The sequence below is a fragment of the Anser anser genome, assembly GCF_964211835.1.
Source record: "Anser anser genome assembly, chromosome: 13".
Classification (NCBI taxonomy): Eukaryota; Metazoa; Chordata; class Aves; order Anseriformes; family Anatidae; genus Anser; species Anser anser.
In genome coordinates, this window is record NC_139734.1 from 19,780,005 (window position 1) to 19,805,265 (window position 25,261).

A 25,261-nucleotide genomic window follows, 5' to 3' on the forward strand; every position below is an offset into this window, starting at 1 on the left:
TCCAAGATTTTTAAAGAGTATAAAATTCACACGAAGATTTTGGAATGCAAAGTGATTTGTAAAGAAAAAAGAGGAAAGGAACAAAATTCAAGCACAAATAGAGACTGGGCAAAAAGTAGATTGAGAGCAGCCCTGAGGAGAAGGACCTGGGGGCGTTGGTTGATGAGAACCTCAAATTGAGCCAGCAATGTGTGCTTGCAGCCCAGAAAGCCGACAGCATCCTGGGCTGCATCCAAAGCATCGTGGGCAGCAGGACAAGGGAGGGGATTCTCCCCCTCTGCTCTGTTCTCATGAGACCTGACCTGGAGCACTGCACACAACTCTGGGGTCCCCAGCACAAGAAGGGCATGGAAGTATTAAAGTGAGTCCAGAGGAGGCCACAAAGATGCTCAGAGGGCTGGAGCATCTCTCTTATGAAGACAGGCTGAGGGAGTTGGGGCTGGTCAGCCTGCAGAAGAGAAGGCTCTGGGGAGACCTCAGAGCAGCATTCCTGTACCTAAAGGGGGCCTACAGGAAAGCTGGGGAGGGCCTCTTTGTCAGGAGGTGTAGGGATAGCACAAGGAGTAATGGCTTTAAACTTGGAGGGTAGGTTTATATTATATGTAAGGAAGAAATTCTTTACTATAAGGGCAGTGAGGCCCTGGCCCAGGCTGTCCAGACAAGCTGTGGAAACCCCATCCCTGGAAATGCCCAAGGCCAGGCCAGACAGGGATTTGAGCAGCTTGGACTGGTGAGAGGCTCCCTGCCCATGGCAGGGGGTTGGAATTAGATGACCTTTAAGGTCCCTTCCTACCCAAACCATTCTGTGATTCTATGAACAGAACTTAGCCTGTTGAATGGGTGATGCAAGAGGTAGTGTTTGCTTTCAAAACAATATAAAAAGATGTAAATTCTGTTTAGTCTGCTGAAATTCTGGGTCATGCAATAATCACATCTTTAAAAATGTTTTATCATTTTTCCCTGTATTTTCTCTCTTCCCTTACTTTCTTTATATTGTGTGATAAAATTAATACTGCAGGACTCTTCTGTTCTTTGTGTAAAACAATCTCCATAAGAAATTCTGTGAATAGTTCTATTAGGAAAATAAAGATCTGTATAAGAAGCAGCTTCTTTTTAACTAGGTTAATTTTGACATCTACAGTACTCATAGATGGTGCACACACTTTCTTTGAAAGGATTTTATAAATCTGTTTGTACCTTTGGTTCCTTCAACCTGTTTAGCTAGGGGTTTTCTTTTACATGAAAATTTAAAAAAAAAAAAAGTGTTGCTTTCTATCTGAAGTTTGGGATGCTATTTTTTCTGTTAAAATTACAGCATCTTATGTCAAAGAGTGTTGGATAGACTGAAGATCCTGATTTAAAAAAAAAATAAATCTACCTATAAACCATTTGTCTTCGTAGGTGTGGACAATTGTCTGTGCTCCAAACCAGCTGGATACAAGCCACTTCTTGTTCAAAAGCCATGTGGCAGAATTACTGGACTATGAGCTGAAGCTACTCTGTCCTGCCTCTTGGTTCAGTTAAGGTAAATGGATCTTTGCTAATTTATCTTTGTTGGCCTTTTTTGGGGATACAAAGTGCTTGAAAAACTGCTCCTTAAAGTATAATACCACATTTTTACTTCATTTACTTCATTTTACTTCATTGATCGAGATAGAAAATCACCTCAAAATTCAGAAGTCAGAGGCACCTAAGTACTGACTTTTGCAGTCGATAACTTAGAAGTTGACAAGTTTGTGAAACACAAGCTGCTTTTTAGTCAAAAATGACAAGACCTTAATGCTCATATCTTTGTCTGATAAATGTGCATGTGCTCACAACAACTGGTCCTGATACTTCTTGCAGGTTTCAGCAGAGTAACCTGCAACCTGTAACTTCAGAGGGAATGGTGAGTTGTAACTTTCTTTGAAAAAGAGATTACTTTTAAGTTCTTAAAATTTTCTTCTCAAATCAGATCTGTGTAAGAGGAGTCGTAGCCAACACAAAACTTCATTATGCAAGTAGGGCATAAAATCACTTTAAAGGATCGTTATCATTAATAGTAAGGATAGCTTGGCAAGAAAATTGTCTGACAATCACAGAATTGGGTCAATTTGAACTGTGTTGCAGATTTGTTGATTTCCACATCTGTTTCTGTCTGCAGAAGGAGAAAAATGTTTTTCTTGTATGAAATTATATTTTGTTATATGTTGGGTTTATGTTTACATGAACTACTACTACTACTTGGCTACAACATTAATAACAGCAATGTGATAATGATAGGAAACTTTCATAATGGTTTCAAAACATTTGTTTTGTAATACGTCTCTGTGAGTATTCCTTCATTTCACTTATGCTAGGCAAGCAAAAGGCAAGAGGAAAAGACAAAACAACTGGTTACACTCCAGAGTTTTGTGTTGCTATCCCCCTTTTCAATAATTAATTTTCCTGTTCTGTCATGATTCAAAAACAATTAAAGAAAGAATAAAACAGTAGAGACAACAAGACAGTAAAGAAAAGTTGTAAACCTGTAAATGTAGCTTCAAAAATGTTTGAGTCAAAATTTGATAGGTGTTCATTTTCTGTTTTTAAAATGTGGTAGCAAGTTGCATTAATATAGCTAAGCTATAACAAACGTGCTTGAAAATAGTATACCAATGTTAAAGGGCACGCTGTTTTGACCCCTTAGAACCCTTGGCTGCATGTGAGGTGGGCAAGTTGGTGGTGGAAATTTTGGTTCAGATCTGTGCTGGAAACCCTTGTGCGGATTTTCTGGGTTAATGTGTATAAATGTGGATTTTTAACTGCACAAATGCATTGGTAAGCATTTCCACATAACATTTTGGTCTGGGTTGTAAGTAATTGCAGAGGCTCCAACTTGGAGTATTTGATGCCATTTTGGCAGTATTTGTCCAAGGACTTGCCTCAGATCTTAAGATGCTTAAGAATGAGCAGCTTCAAAGAATTTATGACGAAAGAAAACATGAACGTATGTTCATACATAAAAAATATATAAAAATGTCTGAATTCATATAAAATGTTTGACTAACATTGTAAGAAAACAATGTATATTAAAAAAATAATTGATTTTTGCTGAACAGCCAGTTCTGTTTTAACTGTAAATAGGACAAACTTCAAGAGTTATAATGCTGAAAAAAATGTTAATATTGATGACATAACCTGAAAATTTCCTTAACTCATAACATCTGATATCAAATTGGAAGCACTGTGTTATTATTTACAAAGTACTTTTAGTGACTCATTAGGTCACTGGAAAAAAGCGAGGTCCGTGTTACATACATTTAAGGTAGACAGAAATCTCAAACTCGTAAATAATTTGTAGCCTGCCTTTAGAAAAAGGAATCTCACAAAACAAACTAGTGACCACAATGTCTTTTGCTATACGGAGTTATATAACACGTAAAAACCAACATCTCTTAATTAAAAAATGAAGCTTAAATCAAATTCTCTTCTGATGGATGTCTAAATTAACTTCACCGAATAAAAGATGGTATTGGCTCTTGTCCTAAGGTATTTGTCTCTATATTTAAGAAATAGAGGTGCATAGCGGTGCATAAAGCTAGATAATGCTAATAGAAATATTTCCTATTCATTTAAGCAAAGACTAGAGTTAAATCTTGTTTTTTGTGACTAGCTTTGTATGTAGTCATGAGTTTTTATGAATCTTTGCATGGTTGAATGTGTATATGTATAATACAAATAGGTTTATGTTATTAAATGCACATTTACGTATAATACATTTTTCATATTCATTCAGTAAGCGTGAACTTGCCTTTCCTATGATACTGCAGAAACTTGCACATGCTTATTCATACTAAAAATTAAAACAAATAGTTCAAATCTTTGTTTAATATTCTCTAGAACTAATCTAATTCCTTTTGCAACCAATATACACTGTGTAGTATCAAATATGTCACTTTTTTTGTTTTCAGTCTGCAACATGCTGATTCCCCTGCTTGCTCTGGCTTCTTATTTTGTAAGAAAGAATAATTAATAGCTCTGTTTATCTTCTTGCACATAACTAAACACTTTATCTTCAGAGCTTTTTTGCATTTTCATATGTGCAAGGTCTAGTGAATGGAAGGTCTTTCCATAATAGGAGCAGAGAGAATGAAACTTCTGGTGCTGGTTAGAAGCATTATTCTGGTTAGAAGAAATATTCTTGTTGCTAGGCTGCTCTTATCACCTAAGGTCTGTCATTTTAGGCCTGTACCTGAATTCATGTGATGTTTAAACCTCTGGCTCTGGGGATACCTTTAGCCACAAACTGACAGAATGACCAGAAATGGCTTTGTGGTTCTCTTTCATTTTTCTTTATGGTTGTACTCTGGTCATGTGTATCCCCTGAACTCCTGATCTTGATGTCTGCTCCTCTGATGATGTATAGTTGCAACATGTCATCACTGTGCTGTGAGAACCTATTATACTGCTATACATCATTAGAGACCCTTCTCTCTCAAGACAGGTTACTATTATATATCATTAAAATGATGGCTGGTAAGAACAGGCATCCCTGAGAGGGAATCTTAAAATTTTATATGGGGAAAAAAATTCTAGTTTATAGGTGAGTTGAATAAAAATTGGATACAATAGGTGAGAGTTGTAATATAAATAATATTAAAAATTAAATATTATTTGTAATATAAATTATGTATCTAGAAAAAGTTTCTAGTCATAAAAACAAACTCATGCACTGCAGAAGACATTTATAACTGAGGTTTTTATGCATAAGACCTACTGCACTCTGCTATAACTCACCGAGATATGACAGGTATGGCCAGTTTCTGCAGAACCAAGTCTAAGAAGCATTTTGAAATTAAAGGGGGCTGTGGAAGTTTTCAGAATCTAAGTGATAAATACAAAATTCATGGTATGGATCTGTCTACAATGCCATACTAAAGCTGTATAACTTTCCCGGTGTCTCAGAAGCGATCACTTCAGTGATGACAAGTTTGAGAAGGGGAGTACCGAGTAGAAGCTGTGGCTTCTGTTCATAAGAGTTTCCAAACATATGGAAACTGTAAGCAACTGTGCAAATTCTACAGGCACATACAATTTCCATTGAAGTTGCCAGGAATTAACTGAATATATCCAGGAATAGCGTTTGATTCAGAATGTTTGCTATAACCTTGTTATCATAGCAGTCTTGGTCAATATGTCTTAGCGAGGATTCTGCATATACATACCATTAGCACTTCTTTCTAATGCAAATACATTTCTCCTTTGTAACGTAAAAATGTATTTATCCTCAAAAATAATAAAAACTAGGATTATATGTGTCTAAGTGAAGATCTTGAATGGAATGTTTTATCTCTTTCTCTCCAGCATGCTGCAGTGAATTAAGTTGCTGAAATCTGCCTGTCCTTTCCTTCTCAGTATGGCCCATAAAAAGGCCTTTTTCTCTGTAATTGCAACTGAAAAGTTGAGTTACAAACCAAATGGCTTAAAAAAAAAAAAAGACTGCCACTCCATAACATTAAAAGCTATCCTTAGAGGTTTTTATTATTTTATATCTACTAAAACATTAAACCTCATCACTTTCCTACTATCTCTGTTAGAATTAGATATTGGTGTATCTCCTGCTTATTTGGTGTGATACTATAGTGCATAACAGACATTATGGAATAGTGATTATTTTTTGGCTTCTGTGCATGCTTTTACAATGATGTTGGTAGTATTTCTAATCTTAAACCAAAGTAAACATTCATGTGCATACATAATGTTGACGAGTGTGTTATAAGTAAAACAGTATAGACTCTTCTGTCAAATTTGTTTTATATTTCTTGTTTAGGTTTTCTTTAATCCAGTTTTCCACCTTTCTAGAATATTTCCAGACTTTTTTTAATTATATATTTTTTTAATTTTGATTCTTTAAAAAAAAAAAACAATAGCTTTAGTTGGGTGATTTGCTTACTATTGAGGATTTGTTCCTGACTTACAGAACTGATGCTAAGAATTGGAAGGGAAAAATCTACCAAGGTAAAGGAACTTGAGGAAAAAACATTGTTAGAAATTGAATTTTGCATATTAAAATACTTAAAACATTTCTAAAAATAAAATTCTGCATATCTGACATCCTATCTCTGGAAAGTGCTAGGTGCAGATAATATCTAGAAAAAGCAGTATATTTTAATACTGACTGAAAAAGTAGATAAATTGGAGAAAGATATACAAGAGAAGGGCATATTCTAGATGCCTAAAGAAGCATACTGAGTAGTGGCATTTAATACAGCTTTGCAGTATATTGTCATAATATGGTAGTGTCTCTTCATCTACTGCATAATTCCTCTGATAGTGCTGATCATCTGAATGGCTTTTTTGTTATAAACCGATAACAAACACAAAATCTCAGACAAATGGAAAACCAACCATGTCAGACAAAAGCATACCTTTTGTTTCAATTTCACTCCTAGATTAACTGAAGTACATTATTTGGCAAGCTTGGAATCTTCTGGACTTGTATTTTCTTTGATAAATTTTAGAGCTTTGGTTAGTTCATTATTTTCACTCTTTCTTTTTGAGATTACTCTATGCAACTTCTGTCTCTGTTCAAATATTTTACATATTCAGCATAAAATTGGTTTTTCTCTACTGTCTGGTACAACAGCCAATAAATCATTTCAAATGTGGATGAGCAAGTGAAAGAGCTGAGACCTGTGCATAAAATCTTGTTTTGCCTTGTCTTTCCTTTGTGTGTGCATTTGAGCGTCTTCATAATCCTCATCTCAACTTCTTGATTAGTCATGAAATTTATTAAAGTTATATGCTAAACAGAAAAATTGGAAATGACTTTTTAAATAAGGTAGGGATATTTAAATGAAATATGAAAGTCATGAAATGGAAGGCAATGCTTTCTGCTGTCTTTTTAATTAAAAGAATAAGACTGAAGTACTGTTGCCAGAAATAAATGCCTGTATATTAAACCAACTAGGTGTCTGCTGACGTTAGAAATGAGACTTACAGAGATACAGCCAAAGAGCAGAAGTCGGGGAGTAATTGCAAAGCTGAGAAATTTGATGTCTGGTGGGGATGCATTCTCAAAAAGGAACAGGAAGCTGTCCCAAGTACTACTGGCTGGAGATGCATACAATTCCACTTTTAATTTGTGACCTTGTGTATTTACTTACAATTCCAGTTCAGCGTGTAACCGTTTAGGAAAAAAATGCCCTAGAAATAGTGAGTAATGACAATAGCCCCAAATGCAGAGCAAAATATAAAGGATCAAAATTAAGGAGCTTGGAGAACATCCTGAGTATAAAGTAAAGGGGATTGCAGTTACCCAGACAAAAATGTTCCTACTGCACACCTCTGTTTCTTCCAGTGGTGCAGGCTTCCCTGAAGAACAACTTCCTTAAAAGAGCAGTACATGTAAAAGTGGGAATGTACAGCCATGTAGCTGAGGTATGGTTTTTGAGAGCACTTTCCTTTACTGTGTGCTCGTACCCAGGCTCTCTTGTCAGTGGATCTTTACTGGGAGAAGGCACCAGGAGTGCTCCTACCCCTCAGGTTCTACCCCATGCTCTTTAGTTTTGTCCTGCTAAAGGGTTTGAGTAGACTTTTATTGTAGTTCTTCTGACGCTGTCAAGCCTATAGATACACTCCCAAATTCCCTAAACGAGTTAAGGCTGCTGTTTTGAAAACTTATGTTCTGAATCTGTCAGGTATAGAAGAGTCTTGTGTTTATTAAGGATCTAGATTCATATAATGGTTCAGTAAAAATAGTATTTATTACACAATACATGGGCTCATTAAGTGCGTAACCAGATGGGTGAGAAGTCTTGAATGAGTCTTCCATTTAGAATGATGGATCTCTTTGAGGTGAACATCAGTCCAATTCTTTCTGCAATTTTTATGTTACTTCAACATTTGTAATTTTTAATTAGTGTGACAATTTTCAGCGATGAACTGGAGTCTAACGTGGTTTCAGTCTTTCAGGAAAAACTGTTTCCTTCTAGATCTGTGCAACATGCATGCTTTAATTCTTTTTGCCAGCACTTCAGTGATTAACCTGGTGAAGTTAATTAACACCACTGGTTAATCACACCACTGGTCAGACTTCTCCTTGGTAACTTGTTCAACTTTTTCCTCAAGTGTGTTTTTCTTCATTGTCACTTATGATATGCGAGGCCTTTGGTTTAGTGGCTTGTAGGTTGTAGCACTGTGATTTCAGTCAGCCTGTCTAGTCTGTTATCTAGTGGTTTTTGATCCATCAGTCCTCTGATGCAAAACTGTTTTCCAGGGATTTAAATTTGGTACTTTCCTGTCTTGCATTTCATAGTTATTTCTGGCTTTGCATAGCTTTATTATCCTGAGTAATGTTTTCTATTTTATTCTAGATTAATGCTTAGCCTTGGATTACCTGAAAGTGATGGAGTAATTTTTTTGTCAGTCAGCTTTTAATTCTATTTCTTACTGCTGCTAATCCTTTTGTAGTTCTCTGGCTCACTTCAAGGTTTTGCATACTTCTAATAATCACCTGCCTCATTGATTTTGATATTCTAGCTTACCTTTCTGTTCTCAAGTCCCATGTTTTCCTTCTGTGTATAAACAAAATTAATTTGTTAGTTTATCACATCTTAAAAATATCACCCATAAATTTCATGGCCTTTAGTGCTTACTATGGCTTTTGTTTTTTTGTTTTTCCCAAGGCTGTGTTATACATTTTCTTTGGGAGAAATTAGTTTTATCTATTCCTGTTTCCCTTCATTTAAGAAAATTATATTACTTTATGTAGATGAAATTTAACTTTTTTCTGCTTTTTTCTAAAACTTTGCAATAGCTCTTGTTTTCCCAATTGGATTCCTCAGAAAGCATGGTGTTTAAAAAATAGCATTAAATACAGCTAACTCTGGACTTATGGTATCTTTCCAATGATTATAATGTTCATATCACTTGATAGTTTATTTGGACTATTTCCAAACTTGTTCTTTCTAGCTTACTGATGCGTTTTTTTCCCTTCCTGTATTCCAGGGTAGCTGAAGACTGTGCAGAAATACTTTTATCAAAATTGATTTGAATTATTCTTGAAAGGATTATTTCATTAAGAATAAGATTATAGTATTTACTAAAATGTAATATTACCTGTGCCATTTTTATTCCATCTACTGATTGCTTTGCCTGATTGAATTTAAAAATTACTTTTGTCTAACAAAGCCTCTTGTTGTTCCCTGTGGAGATACATGTGCTAAAACAAATATAAGGTAAAACTAAGAATTAGACAGTAAAACAAAATGATTGCAGATAAGGTGCTACTTACAACTACTTTACAATAAGATGACCTATCTAGTGTCACCTCATATGAGGCTACAAATTCAGAAAGCACTGTTTATCCCAAATGCATTTTGAATATCTATCAAATGTAAACTGCACAATTACCATCTTGAAGATAAAAGAGAACATTTGAAAATGAGGAAAGTTTACTTTCCATTGCAGGAAACAAACAATCAACAACCAAACAAAAACACCAACAACCAAACAAAAAACCCAAATCCAACAACAGGTATTGTTACAAGGTTCTGTCAGGCGGTTGAAAATAAATGACAAAAGTTAATTCTGGTGGGAATAATTATGGACAACGTAGTGAGGCAGTATTATTCCATTCCTACACTTCTCTGGATTGTTTGGTATTTTATTTTTCACCAGCACTGGTGGTTAGTTCTCCTACTGCTTCTTTCTTTGAGTTACTGAAAAGGATGTTTGCAGACTGATAAGCCATTACTTTTGTTTTTAACATCGCTAAACTGAAAATCTGCATCTAAACATCACCTGTCAGAATATGATGTAATTGATTCTCATGCATCTCCATTGATAACGGTATTGATAGTAAATAAATTCTACTTGCATTACTTACACTTAATAGTCACATGACTCAGTTTTACTGGGCCTTTCTTAATATGAATATCTAGTGGATCTAAAATTTCCAGTTAGATTAGGCTAATTATGAAATAAAATAGTTTTCATAGAAACTGGAGGTTACTGACTTTTCAGTTGGGAAGCAAAGATTAGTTACAGGTGTCATTACCCCGTTGCCTGAACAGTGCCACAAAGAAAGAAATGATCTTGGGAAGCATCAGTTGTAGGCTGCCTACATAATGTTTGGCTATCTTGCAAAGTTTCATGAATCCCAATACTTTATGCTTTTTTCCTGAATTGGACAATCAACTTAATTGTTGGGAAATTGTTGTCACTGATAAATTTATTCTTATTAGGCAGGTCATTTCATAGGTTGTACTAAGACTTAAGTCTTTTAAAAGGCAAGCAAAGAAAAGAACTAAATGATAAACTACTTCTGAGAGTATTCTTTCTGTGTATGAGCACAAGGTAAACTTGTGAAACAATGACATAGATAACAGGGTTACAGTAGGGCTAAAACTTACATGATTGTTATTGATCTTGTCTAAGTAATAGCATGTAATTTACCAATGTGTAAGACTGTGGCTTGTAAGTAATTTTGGAGGTTACTCACAATTTTAGATAGAGTAGAAAGGATGACACTTCAAAAGAAATCCTTGAGAATATGTGACCCTAAAATTTGTCACTTAGTCTCTATGCCCCTGAGAACCTCTTTGGATTATAAGTGTTGAGAACTAAATATAATCTAAAGAATACTTAAGAATATTGAATATAATCTTAAAAGTACTTAATATCACAGGAGGCCAGACAATAGGCAGGTAAAGGGAGTTTTTTCGGGTGCTCTGTGCAAGTCTCAACGATGCTATAGTACAATCATGAGAAATAAGAGAATCCTTTCATTACTGCTATCTAATCTTCTATTGCATACCCAGAGTTGAATCTATTTTGTTTAATAATACAGTGTATTTCTTTTGAAAGCTTCTGTTAGTGGCAAAGATAAAAGATTTTTGAACAGCATTTGAAGACCCGTAGCAGTCAGGAAGATAGGTTTAATTTATTGCTGTTTATAGATAATATACTTGTATTCCATGTGAAAGTCTGACTTGCCTACTTCAGGTTAGGGCCTTGAACCTGTGTCCTTGCCAGGTGGGTTCCATGAGCACTTGATTATGAGTTATTTTAGGATAAAAAGTGATTCATCCTAATAGCTTCCACTGCTAGAGCTGCTGTGTTGTAAATGGTTAAATACTTCTTTTAACCCTGGCAGGACAGTACAAGACTATCTAGCTTGTTTTGGAAGCTCAGCTTTTGTGTTGCTAATGTACAGAGGTGTGATTCATGGGTGGGTTTAACACATATGGAAATATGCATAGAAAGCAAAGAAATCGGTAATGTTATTTGTCACTTCATTGCTCCTGGACTCGCATGTGTTCCCTGTGTATTTATGGCTGTATCTTTTTAAAATTATTTGATGTTAAACATCTTCGTAGGATTTTGCAGCACCTATTCAGTAATAAAAAAGCATGTGGTCTATGTGCTTAATAGGCCCATGAGTATTTCAAAGAAGCATAAAACTGCAATAACTGAACAGCTGGCACTCATCTAAGGGTGTTTGTACCCTAAGCACCAGGATAGGTTTATTTTTATCATTTTCTGTGTTGCTTACCATCTGGATTAAAAATGATATTAAATATTTTGATGTAGTCTCAAATCTTTTCACATTTTCTAGTCATGTTACATGACTAGACTACATGACATGATTAATGCTACCATTTCTGGTAAATGTCACACTTAGATTCAGATAATCATGTTACTCGTGACAGGCAAATAAAGTTAGAGTGAGTGTTTGGCCTTTGGTCTGCTGATTTTTTTTTTATTTGTTATATTTGTCACTTTAAAATTTGGACTCCTGTCAATATTGAGGAAAGGGAACACTTTTCAGAAAAAAATATCAATTTCCATTAGTCTCTTTGTCAAACTGGGCTTTTCTTTACTCTGACATAAAAGCTTATTTCCTTCAGCTTAATATTTCTGTGGATTATCATGAAATCTACTTACTGAAGAAGGTCTTATAAACTGTCTTCAGTGGCCAAAAGGTTTGTCATACTCTTCTGTCTAGCAAGTCAGCAAAAGCCATTTGTCTATTCACACATATGGAATGAGGGGAACAAAAAGGGAAATGGTTATAAGATCAAGAACTTTCTTACTTCTTGAATAAAATCTAGTTTCTCAATCTGGGAAGACAAATGCTGTGACCAAAAAAAAGCCAACAACAAAAAATTATTAACTTCTTGTAAAGGAAGACTTCATCTTTTTTCATCTTTTTCTCAAAACCTTTGTGTAAATTTCCAACATGTGCTGTCTGGGGATGCCCTATATTGAAGCATTTCACCTGCTTTTTATGAATTTCCCAAGAGCTTTCTTGAAATATTTTTGCTTGTGTTCTGTGAATGCCACATGGTTTCTAAGGCTATTTCATGATGCTTTATAAGAATTCATGAACTACTTCCTAGGATTTTTCTGGCTGCTTTGTAGGAATCCTTTCTGCGTTTTTCTCTAATGCTTTTCATGAAGCCCCTTTGTGCAGTCTGCGATGCAGATATTCAGAAACTTGGTGAAATTGCTGGGTTTTTTTGTTTGTTTAGAATGGAGTCTATTGGAAGTGCAAAAAATAAAATACTTTTAAAGTGCTAATCTGTTGGGTGCAATGGCTTGTCATGTCTGCCCATATGACACTCCACATACCTTGTGTCTATTCTGTTTCTTTCATACTACAAGCTTTTGGGGTCAAGGTTTATTTCTATGTGGTATAGAGTTGAATACAGTGAGATTCCTGCCTTTCTTATTTCTTAGTCGTGATCATGATGGTAACATCTACAAAGAAGAGATGGACTATAGAAGTGAAAGAGGAAAGCCGGGAATGTGTTATTTGAACAAATAGTTTCATACATGCTTGTAGTCAAAAAAGCTTCAAATTTGATTAGAATGGCCAAAAAGCACGGCAGCAGTGATGAAATTGTTATCAAAATGGGAAATGAATTGAGAAACAGGAAGAAGCTTTCATTCTAATGTCCTCCAGTAATCAGTTTAGGATAAGTAAATAACTATTAATATAGGAAATATAATGTAGTTAAAACTGTTCTAACAGTTATGTATATTAATCTATATTAATCTTTCCTGTGCCATAGTAAATGCAAGTTTGAAGCTGCTCAAAATTAGGATATTAATGCTGTCACCTCAATGGAACACGTGACCTTGAAGTTGCTTCACATGGGAATTCAGCTAAAGGTCTGACAGAGTAGGTAGGATAATGCTGGTGTTATCAATATAATGCAGTTTGATCCTGTTTTGAAGTACTTTCACAAAGATGCACAAGGGTTTATTAATAAAGATTTGCTGCTTTTTATTGATCAGTCACGCAGATCACACTGCTATCATGAATTTCTGTACTTGTTAAGCGTTAAGTAACCTGCATCCCTGCACCACCTGATGAAATGACTCTTCTCAGTCAGAAATCTGAAAAGAAGGATTAAAAGTGTGAGGGATCAAGGATACAGACAGGACCGGTTACAGCTACTACAAATAAGAGTATGTGGATACTGAAAGCTTGTGATTCAGTATGTTTGAGAGGAAGGAAAAATCAAGGGGGGGGTTAAGGAGGAATGCTGAGTTTCTTCTGTGCTATACTTCGGACGTAACATTAGTACAATGATTACAAATAAAATGCATAAATTGTTTTAAGATCAGATATGGGCATGGGGTCAAGGAAGGAGTTCAGCAGAGAAACACCTTCATGTGAGAATTTGTGACCTTGGTATTTATGCAGGAGCTAAACTGAATCTGGGAGAATGGATCCTTTGAACATCTATGTGGGTGGTGGAGTGCGGGGAGTGACAAAAATTTCTTTGCACAGCTTCATCCATATGCTTAGCACTTGAAGCAAAAGCTAAACTACTTAGTTTGTACCCATATGCTAGCAGCCTATCATGGTGCAAAAGGCTTCCAAGTAGTGTGAATGTAGCTAGCCAGAAATTTCTTTTCTGACCTATAATACTGTAACTGTTTAAGTCATGATTCTCTTTGCTTGCACAGTAAATGTTTTCTTTTGCAGCAGATGAATGTTGAAATTTTGCTCTTTGAGTCCTGTATGCTATCGATCGTCATCTTCCAGTTCCCAGCTTGCCTGCAGGCCATGGCTGCCTCTTGGTGCCCCAGAACACATCTTGTGTTTTGAAAGTAGCGTAGCTCACTTAGTCGCATTTATAACAGGGAAATTGTGATATGTTTGAATACGATAGAGAAACCAGGATGGTAGGGCCTTAGTTTGAGACTCTTGCACACTGTGGATAATATTTTTTTCTCAATAGCCTTGTTCAAATGGTATTATTGAGGAGGCTGGGCACTACACTATTCAAATGTATTTTATATTTAGCATAGCAGGTGGCATCGTTACTGAAAATAAAACAAGTGAAAGGACAGTATCAAGAATCACAGATTGTATTTTCCTCAAATACATTAAAACAATCAAACTTTTGTGATAATTTTCCATTTAACGCTACATTCTAATGCTATGACTAGGTGGGCTGGGAGCAAGAAAGCTGCTAATAGTGATTAAAATTTAAAAAGTCAATTTGAAATTGAAATGTTGCATCCCTGTTTTTGCAGTTGTACAAACAAGTAGGTTTTAGAACAGAATTTAAATGTGAATTCAAAATTCGGATGCTTTGTGCATACTTTAAATGTTGATTCATACTTGAATTTATACTGAGAGATACAGGCTTTATGGACAATACTGGAAAGGACCTCTGAGTGACGTCTGATCCAATCCTCTGTTCAGAACAGGGCCAATGTGTGTTGGGTTGTTTGTCATATTAAGCTTTGATGCATCCAAGTAGGAAGAAGTACGGAAATGTGCATGGCAGTTAAAAAAAAAAGTTAAAGAATTCTGTACAGCTGTGCTCATGCAAGAGGAGGCTGGGCCATTATCTCCAGTTTACCTCTGATGTTACTTGTTGGCTGAAGCGCAAGGCAGAGATTAGTCTCTCCTGGAGGTCAGACAAGCATTTCCACCTACTGACTGTGCTTGGCTACTTTGAGCAGAGGTAATGTAACAGAAGATCTGAACTTGGAATTTCTAGAAGAATACATGGCACATCTTTAGGCATCAGCTGTGTTGAACACTGGAAAATTTGCTTTGCAATGTATTCTGCTAAAATTCTTGCTTTGGCTATCTTTGAGTAGGAGATAAGAAGAATGTTAACTCTTGAATTTGGACAGATCTACTCAAGCATATTGATGATTTCTTATCTCATGCTGTAATTTCACAGACACCAGACTTACCACCTTTGCAAATTTAGATGACGACAAAACTATTTTCATGGTCAGTGAATCCATGACAGTGTCCAAAGGAAATCCAATCAAGGTGCAAATTAGGATTCAACACTGTTCATGGGAACTGACAAACAATGTGTGTAGAGATTCTTGGATCCAGTAAGTGCACTGAGGCATACTAAAGAAATTGATTTTAAAAAAAGTGTAGCCTCTGATCAAAGAATCCTGCTGATAGAACAGAGCCAGCAATTTTTCATCTCTTGTGTCAATGCTTTGATCTACAATAAGTACATGCAAAAGAGAATCTGATGACACATCACAAGTGCATCTGCTTGGTATCTTGAACTACAGGCTTGTGCTGCAGAGATCTGTCAGTTCCTGCTCTGATGCTCTCTCTGGCATTTCTGTGATGCTTCTGTGAAATAACATGCTGTTGGACATCATAACTGCCTCCATGATGAATAGCATAGTCATATGCCAACTGCATAGCAAGCATGTCAACGTTGCTTTGCTTTCTATCAACCTCGGTATTGATGATTCCAGGTAGTTCTGGATTGCTCTCTTTTGATTCGTAAAGATATTGCGCCTGATGACCTGTATATTGAATTATTTTTGGGGGTGTTCTAATTAATTTGAGGATATCTGGATGTTCTGCCTCGTGACTAAATATTTGAGAACTGGAGCAATCAAATACGGTCAGCAGTGTACATAAATACATTCACTGAGTTCTTTTAATCAGCTTTCATTGTGAAAACTAAAGGCTGAACTGACAAAATTTTCCACGGATGTAGTTGTGGGTGGCCTAGCAAGTTCAGACAGACATTCTCATATCATTGTGAACCAAAGTAGAACTTAAGCAGGTACGAGGGTAGATATTAAGACAACAGGCTCTAGATAAATCATAGATGTGTAACTCACTTAAGCTTCCTTTCCAGTCAGTATAGGAGGACAATTTACAAATCTTAAATTATTCATATAATTTAACTTAAATGTTTAAATTCCTTGAAAAGTTGAAGTGTGATAGAATTTCTAGGAAATGTTAATTTCCAGGAGCCAAGAAAACTATGCTGCTGTGATTTGAAAGTAACTGTAGTTTCTATATTGTGATTCATACACCCTAAGGGAGAAAGTTTTATTGAGGCTGACTTCTAGTTAGCCAGGAAATAAAAACAACCGAAGAGGCCCAGTGTCTTTTTTTTTCTTTAAGGGAAATCTTGCCTAATCTTAGGCTTTTTCAGTCAAGACAGTGAAAACTAGCCACAGACAGTGTCTGAAGGCATCTCTGATTCATTGTACATGTATTGTAGTATTTCTTTGGGTGTGAGAAGTTTAGTTGAAAAAATAGTTGTATTTAAATATGGTTGTGATTTTGAACTATTGTCACTGGAGATTTGCTTTCTAATAACACTTCATGCTTCCGAAGGTTAGTAGTTTTACTTGCTTTGGACTTGCATTGTGGGACAGAAAAATCATAGATATTTACTTTCTTCATGGGCTTATTTACCTGTAAATTTAAAAATATTTGGAGTATAATTTCTCATGACTTTCAAAGACAGACTACTGTAACAATGGATGGAGGGTATCAAAGTCCTCTTAAAGAAAAGACTTTTTTTTCCTACTGTAATAGTATTTCTCTAGTTTGCCTTGGGAAATACACAGATATGCCAGGCTGCAAATTCCTACAAAGTACAGGAAAATGATATTAAAGTATTTTTTGATGTATGTTAAGATTCAAGCCACAAACTGATTCTGTTTTGTTTTCTAATTAGTCTAGCAGATGAAAACAAAACAAACAAAAATGCATCTGGAAAAGGTAGTGAAATATTCTGAACTAGCAATTCCTATTTAACATCTCCACTTCATGTTATTGATTTCTGTACATCACTGCTTGGATAATTGTTTTATAGATTAAAAAAATACAAAAGTATTAAAACATAGAAATTATAAAAATGAATATTAAGACTCTCAAAAATAAAAATAATCACATTTAAAAAAAGGCTTGTCTTCTGTTTTGATGAACACTTTAGCATATCCGTAGTATTACATATTTTTTCCTAAGTTCTAGTCATTTTCAATCTTTTTATAGTATTTTATATTTCACTTTGCCTCAGGTTGCCAATACAAAACAAAACCACCCTGAAGACATCCAAATCATTCTTTAATAGCATATGGTCCTGTTTGTGTGGTTTCCTTTTTTCTTTTTTTCTTTTTTTAAGTAAAACCAACTATGAGAAGTCAATTGTACTATCATTTGGACCTCTCAGGGTTTCTTTGCCTTATTTGGCAAAGAATGGAAATAATATAATGGAAAAATGTTGATTTTCATCAAATACAGAAAAATAATTGGCATTACTGTTTTCATCTTTGTGTAAGTCACAGAAGGGGGGAAATCCTTTTCTTCAACAGGAGTCTTTCAGTATTTTAAGAGAATATAAATAAATGCTTTCTGTAACAGTTACTCCCTTCTAATCCAGTTTTTTTTACAGCAGTGCATTCTCTGTGGCTAAGACACATCTAAAATAAACATATTGTTTCTCATTTTTATCTTAAGTCTTTACTTTTCCATCATATTACTTGCATGCAAGAAGTACAGCACCCTGATTTTCCACTTGTTACCATTTTGTCTTCATGTCTCATGCCTAAGGTGTGCTTTGCTTCTCTAGATTTTCTTCCTAGAAGAATGTATTGCCATTCAAACATTACAGCAGTTGTAGAAGTTTTTACAGAATGTGTTCGTTAAGACATCCCTACATAGTGCATGTTTCTGTCAGAGGAAAGTTGCCTTCATAACTGCAAATCTGGTGACAGACCTGCAGCTGTAAGAGATCAAAGCTGACTTTATTCGGTGTAAGCTTGACAGTGCCATGGTGTTGTAGGCTAATTTTATTTTTTTCTATTTTCTTGCTTGCTTGAGATCACTCAAAAATCACAGGATTTACTGGGAGTTCTCTGATGATAGCTGTGAGTATGGTTTATATACTGACCAGTGGTATGAAACATAATTTAAAGTTGATGCGTCACTGTACCAAGTGTAACTATTAGTTACATAAATGGTTTTTAACCAGATAGCAATAAGGGTCATTATTTCTCTATACGTGAGTAATAGCATTCTTTACCAAATACCTAGTTTATTAAATATTCATCCAACTGATGCAGCCTGAATCTGCAAGCGGATCCTCAGCTGTACTTCTGTAGTCTCCTTCATTCTTTTAGACCAGAAGACGCTTTTCATTGTAACCCAGGTCCACAGGTCAGATATGCTATCCAGGGTCAGCCACAGGGCCAGCAATTGTGTATATGAAGGCATAGCTTCCTTGCTGCTCTGTCGTGGCTCCAAAATACAACTACACTTACACAAATGCACATGATACGTTCAGTGACAACATATTACTCAAGCTACACTTTAATAACAATTACAGCTTCTGTGGTAGAGATTAAAAACAGAAATACAATACATTTTAACAGCATTATATAATCTGTTGGCATTGTGGCCTTCCAAACACTTCATGAGAGGTGACAAAAGACAGTCTCATATGGATTTTACACTCTGCATGCCTTTCTTCAATCCGAATTCCCTTGTACTCCTGCCAGAACGCCTGCTGTGGCTGTGCATGTCTGGTGCACTCAGAAGAGCAATCGCTTTTTGAGGAGACTCGCTCTTTGTTTAGTGTTGCTTTCGTGTAAATACAACTGTAGCCAAATTTGTTCTTGATCCAAGAACAGAGATACTATTTTGTTGAATATTAGATCATTTTCTTCTGTATTACAAATTCAAAAGAAAAGTAGTGACAAAAAGCAATGAAATACTGCTGTTACCTTGCTGTCTGCTTGTATTTGTGTTACGGAGGCTGAGGTTGCAGGCTGTGGTCAGATGGGGTTTTGTGTATTGTGTTTAAGTATTCCATTGCTGCCCTGATGGTAACTACATCAACTTTTCTGCCAAAATCCCATCAAGATACAGATATAGTTCTGCTTTCTAATGTGAAAGCAAATTAACTGGTTATCACTGTCCTTTTAATGCAGAGCTTCTCAAAGAATTATCATTCAGCTTGGCTGAACCTAAGTTGCCAAGAGATTGTGTTAGGTTTTAGTGTCCAACTAGTACTTAACTGAGAGGTGTAGTGTCAAAAAGTGTAGCACCAAATGCTCTCAGATATGCAAAGCCAGTGGGCTTTCTCACAGAATCTTCTGGTGCAAGTCAGGATGACAATGGAAGGGATTTTCTACCTATTGTACACTGTATTTTTATAAGGAATATATATGAAACCCACAGTTTAACTGGTACTATTTAGAGTTGGGATACTTAAGTGCCTAACAACATTTTCTTGCATGACTGTATGTTAACTTTCAGTTCTATTTATAGATAAATAACCCTTCAAATCATTTTGTCTCAAATGTTACCTGTACTAGGGTAGTATTTGCATGTTATAGGACTGCTCTAGTCTATCAGAACACAACAATATGTCAAGTCTGTTAAATCTGTGAAAGAAAGGAGGAAAAACCGTACATTTACACTTCTGTCTGATTCCACCGCAGACAGTTAGTAAAACAAATTTCCTTAGTTAATGGAGATCAGTACTTTAAAATAGTCCCTCTGCAACTTGCTGCTGAGCAATTAAGGGATTTCTGGGTAGGATGCTTCAGAGGAGTAGACCGACCTCCCCCCTAAATGATAACTGGTGTAAACAGAAATAGGGGGCAGACCTGTAAAGAGGTGGTTTTTTTCCTCAAGCATGCAAACATATACCTAGTTCTTTCTACTTGATTCTGGATAATAATCTACAGATAAAAGGTTTTATTTCTGAAATTAATTTTCTTTTGAAACTTAGGCTATTCAAAGAAACAGTCAATGCTATCTTACTAGCAGATACTTCAGAAGTTCAGTGGAAAAGAGATAATAAGCAGATAAGAGGATTATTTTCATGTTTAATGTAGCAGTATCTTTACTTCAAAGGATAAATAATATGGCCTAGGATGTAGTTCTGGATGATTGTGGGAAAGTGAATAACACTAACATCCATAGACCCGAGTGGTCTGGTTTCCACAGTGGAGTTTGATATTGTGTTAAGCCTGCGCACACAAGAATGACCACATGGGTAAAAGTCTGGGGGGAGTCACACCCATAAGACTCGCTGAGGTATTGAAACACTATGAAGTGTTTCTATGTGAAAATGTTTTCTTTTTTTTAGCTTTTCTTCTGATAAAAACGATCTTTGAAAGGTGTATCTCATTTCCAAGATGAAATTAGCATTTGTAAGGAAGCAAAGAAATCTGCAGGGTGCATGTGCACTCATGCACCAAAAAAAGCAAAATCAAATTTGTCTTAGGCTTGGAAACAGTCTCTGGTCCCCTTCAGAGGTCACGGGTAGTAGCACCAGATTCATGAGCAGAGATCTTTCTCTAAATTGACTTTTGAATTTGTGCTAAGGCTAATCAGTGGCTTTAGAAATCAGATTCCCAGGTATCTGCAAATACTTTAGTTGAACTAACGTGGATTAAAAGCCTATATCAACACAGTTTAGGGTGGGGGGAAAGGAAGAGACATTAGATTGAAGTACACTGATGCATTTTTCTGAAGAGTGTTTTCAGTTGTGTGTGGTAGGTGGGCACTGAGAATGTGTATTGGATGGTGGCCCTGATGGCAGGCAATGAGGAATTTCTATTTAGGTGGATTGCAGTCAGGCTTATCTGTGGATTCTGACAAAATGAAATAGTGGAGTTACATCTAGAGTAGTTCAAAAAATGCTTAGTTTTTAAGAAGTTAAGGTGCTTCTGAGCGTGCACCCCTGCAGAATTTTAGGTGCATGGGGATTTAGCACTGCAAATTACTCCACAAAGTCATCTATTCAGAATTAAGATTTTTGGAACTTTGGAGCTCTTGAGAGAGGGTTGGATATCACAAATGTATTTAAGGCCTTAAAGCTTGCTTATGTCCCTGAAGTGCTTTATGAACTTAAAATTAAAATCAAGTTAAAATTTGTTTGTGTAGGATACCATGTCCATAACTTCACTGTCTTATCAGTACTTACTATTGACTTACCCTCGGTGGACTTTGCAACAGGATCTGTAGAACTATCTGTATTTATATAATGAAGTATCATAAAAAGTTATTGTAACTTTATTGTTGGTTTAATTTACCTGCCTGATTGTATACTGATGCTAAACATGTAACGGAAAAACTCACATTCTCCTGCTCAAATATAAATATTATACTTCCATTATTATCTGACATATTCCATTCTCTATCATACTTCAACACTTCAAATTACTTCTATGTGATCATCTATTCTTAGAGCAGAACTCATCAATGTAATGCTATAGTGTGTATGTATACATATATAAACATACCCATACAGATTTATTTTGCCTCTTTTTGCTGTGGGTGATTTTAAGCATATTAGGTCAAAGAGTCCTTCTGATGTCTAGCGTGGCCTTGGAAAAGGTTTCATTACTTAATTATCTGATTAAGTATTAATTAGTAAATAGTAATTATTGACTGAGACACACTCACTTTAACTTAAATCAGCTGATTGCTATTCCAGAATGTGCACACTTCTGTCCACGCTTTCACATTTTCTATCCTTTTAGTATGCTACTGTGCCATAATATTGAAGTGCTTGCTTTAGCACAGTGGTACCACACTAATGTACTGTTGATTATACAACAAAATTAAGTAACAGAATAGTGGGTAAGTTTTTTTTTTTTTTTAATTTATTTGATTTTGATGCTGTTCTACAACAGTGTTTGCAAGAACTGGTAGAAGTATGCCCAACTGGGAGGTCTGAGCTGAAATTCGGCTTCTTCCACAGCATGGTAATGACCTCTGTGATAGACTTTTTCTTTTTAGTGTTTTGTAATTTTAGTAAACAGTCTTAAAATAAATATATATTGTAATACATAATATTGTACTATTGCATTACAGACTTGTAAATCTGTAACTCCAAGACTTTTGCATCTAGCAATAGTAACATCAATTTCTTAAGCCATGAGCTCTTGTTATTGCCCTTAAATGTGTTAGACCTGATAGGAAGACAACTAAGATTTGGGAAATTTCAGTACTGGGGACACCTTCAGGACAAGTACAAGTGGTAACTGATGCCTACTAAGTAAGTAATAAATCACTCACATGACATATATGAAGTTCTTTAAAGATTTTTTTCTGTATTTGATCAAGGAAACTGAAACAAAGTTCATATGTATATGAACTATAGAGAAGTTTAAGGGAGTCCTGAAGATCCTTCAAAAACAAAAAAAGAAAAAAATCATTTGTTTTTGCTATTTTTATACCAAGCTGACTTGTTTGCCTTTAAAAGAAAAGGGATTACAAATGGGATAAGCAGTCATCTGTTGATATCAGGGGCAAGGAAACTTCCCTTGTATAGCAGGAGCTGTATATTTCTGCCCCTTTCTCCCTGCTCTCAGCTGCTTAGCTTAATGAGAATTTTTCTATAGTGAATATATATACATATGTGTTTTTTTATTTACAAATCCAGACATGAAAGCAACTATAAAATTATTTCTGGCTGAGAGATATGGAGAGGTACTGACTGCTCAAATACATCCTATAAAAATAGCTCCAGAAAAATCTCAAAAATGTAGTGCTGAAAACATACCCATCTTCCAAAAGTTTGTATGGATTATTAAGGTGGGATGGGGCAAAAGGAAGTAGGGAAATTATGTGAATGTTAGATAATTTTATTTATATATGGCAGATTCCCAGATGCATCAGATTTTCCCTCTAAAAAGAAAATATAAAAAAGGAAAATCATGGAATTATAGCTGACTTTGCATACTGGGTGAAGTTTCTTTCTATAGTCAATGAGAATTTAATGGGAATAGGATTAGTCTCCTCCATTGTAAAATATTGTAATAGATATTTACTGGTTGACTGTATTTCTAACTGCGAAGATAAATTGAATGGTTTGTAATAGTGCTGCAAAATTTGCAATAGAATTATAGTAGAATCTAGCTAATTAAGATGTTTGTCTTCATATGATTTCTTATTATTCACTGTGTGTTTTCCCATTAGACTGCAATAGAACAGCTCTGTAGCATTTCATCAATAGGATGTAATTCTTTGTAATAGCTTAAGTGTTTCTAGATTTATCACTGAAATAAAAAAATACCTCACTTCCAAACTGGAGACATTATAAAAGGAAATGGATGGAGATCCTTTCTACTGCATCTTTCCTTTTACAAATCTGCATTGTTATTAATGCCATACATTACTTCCACATGACTACATCTTTTCTTCAATGAGGATGAGCTGTAAAAAGTATTGTATAGCAGTTCTATAAGCAGTTCTTCTAATTTCTTCTGGTCAATGTCATCTCTAAATAAATTTAATTCCAAATAGTGAATGCAGTAGCACCTTAAAAATAGTCTCTTTCTGTTCTATCAATATAATAGTGTTAGACATAGTAATCTGAAACCCACATATCTTAACGTATGCATTATATAGAACACTAACAGACTAACAAAGATGTCTTCGAACTTCTTGTATCGAACTAGGATACATCTTTGGAGAGTTTATAAGGCCTCATGACCTTACATAGCACTATAATGTGGAGGCAAAAGTTGTAATTCAGTCTTATCCTCTGACTGACAGGACAATAATCCCACTGCGTGGTTTGTTATAAAGTCAGGCATGGTGTTCAATACTTAAGTAGACTAATTTAGAAACCACTATGATGTCTAGGCCACAGGAGGCATACAATTTGTGCTACTGATATGCCTCTAGGCAATTTATTTTGACCTTTTGTGTATTGTACACAAAATAAAAATAAGACTAAACCATCACAAAATGTTGTTCACTACCACACTTCCTCATAAATAGCAGCAGTCTTTCACTACTTCTACTTATTTTAGATTTTTTTAAACTCACCTGATTTGGTGCAGAGAGCTTAAAAGACCTTAATAAAATGGCTTAAAAATATACTGAACCAGTGCAATGCATGGATTCTGAGTTCACTTTATTAAAATACAAGAAAAAACACACACAGTAGCACACTGGTACTTGCCCAGGTATGTTCCTCTTCTTTCAGATGTCAGCTGAAAACAAAAATGATTGAATAGATTACATACCACATCAGCCCATTAAGAAAAAGCAAGTTGCCACCGGTTTTTCTAGTTTTGCTAGACCAAGGACAAAAGTCCAGATTTTACAAATATTTTTGGGTGTTTTCTATTTAAATTTTAACTCTTTTTTTTGGCTTTGCTATAAGCTTGAACTCAGGGTCCCTATCAGAACCCAAAACACACTCATTCTGCTTGAAAGGTTAGTTTTGGTAATGCAGTGTACTGCTAAGGGAAAGCAATTCTCATTGGCAAAGTTACTTAATTCCTCTGTTTTCTTCTAATCTCTGTACTGGTGGAAATGGAATCAAGAGACTTATGATCTGATTTAGTATCAGAGTTAATGTTCAAGAATGCATAAAGCTGTAAAGCATGATTTTCAAAGGAGAAAAGAAGTATCAGCTTTACTTCTAATAATAAAAAGGAATAAGTATCAAGTGAAAAAGGGGTGGATATGCATTGAGCCAGACCCACTGAAGCTGGCTATATTTTTCTATTGACACATTTGATCCGGGCCACTAAAGAAGAATGAGCCCATGTTTTTGCTGCATTGGATATTCACTTAAGGACTAGGGTAAGGTAGTATTCACTATGTGTTTTCACTGCAAGGTTGCAAATCAGCTTCCTTGATTTTTCAACCCATCTCTGTCTTGTGATGAGCTTATTTCTATACAATGTAATTTTTGAATTAATTATTCAATTCAACAAATGCATACTCCAGGATCAAATTATAAATGTTTAAATTACAGAAAGGTCTATTGCTCCATATATTTCACATTGATCCAAAGTTACAACCAGGGAAATGAGCAACTCAGTATTTGTCAATTGAGACAGGTATATAGGCAAGACTCTCCAGCTCTAATTATTCCATTTCCTGAGACAGAATAGCTACCAGGAAGACATGTAGCAATTTTAATGGAGTTGTAGCCTTCAGCCCAGGGATTCAGCTGTCTGTGATCCAAGGCTTATTTCAGTGCAGTGTGGTTATGCGACCTAAGCTCGG

General features: G+C 35.4%; 1 protein-coding gene across 1 annotated transcript in view; it reads left to right on the plus strand.

Moving 5' to 3' along the window:
* The window catches only part of LOC310880977 (uncharacterized protein), a 1,343,899-nt gene that overhangs the window by 705,324 nt on the left and 613,314 nt on the right, over window positions 1-25,261 (plus strand). The window contains exons 25-26 of the mRNA XM_083797545.1: window positions 1,402-1,525; window positions 1,846-1,888. The gene's annotated coding sequence lies outside the window, so the exon portion shown is untranslated. The remainder of the gene's footprint in view (window positions 1-1,401; window positions 1,526-1,845; window positions 1,889-25,261) is intronic.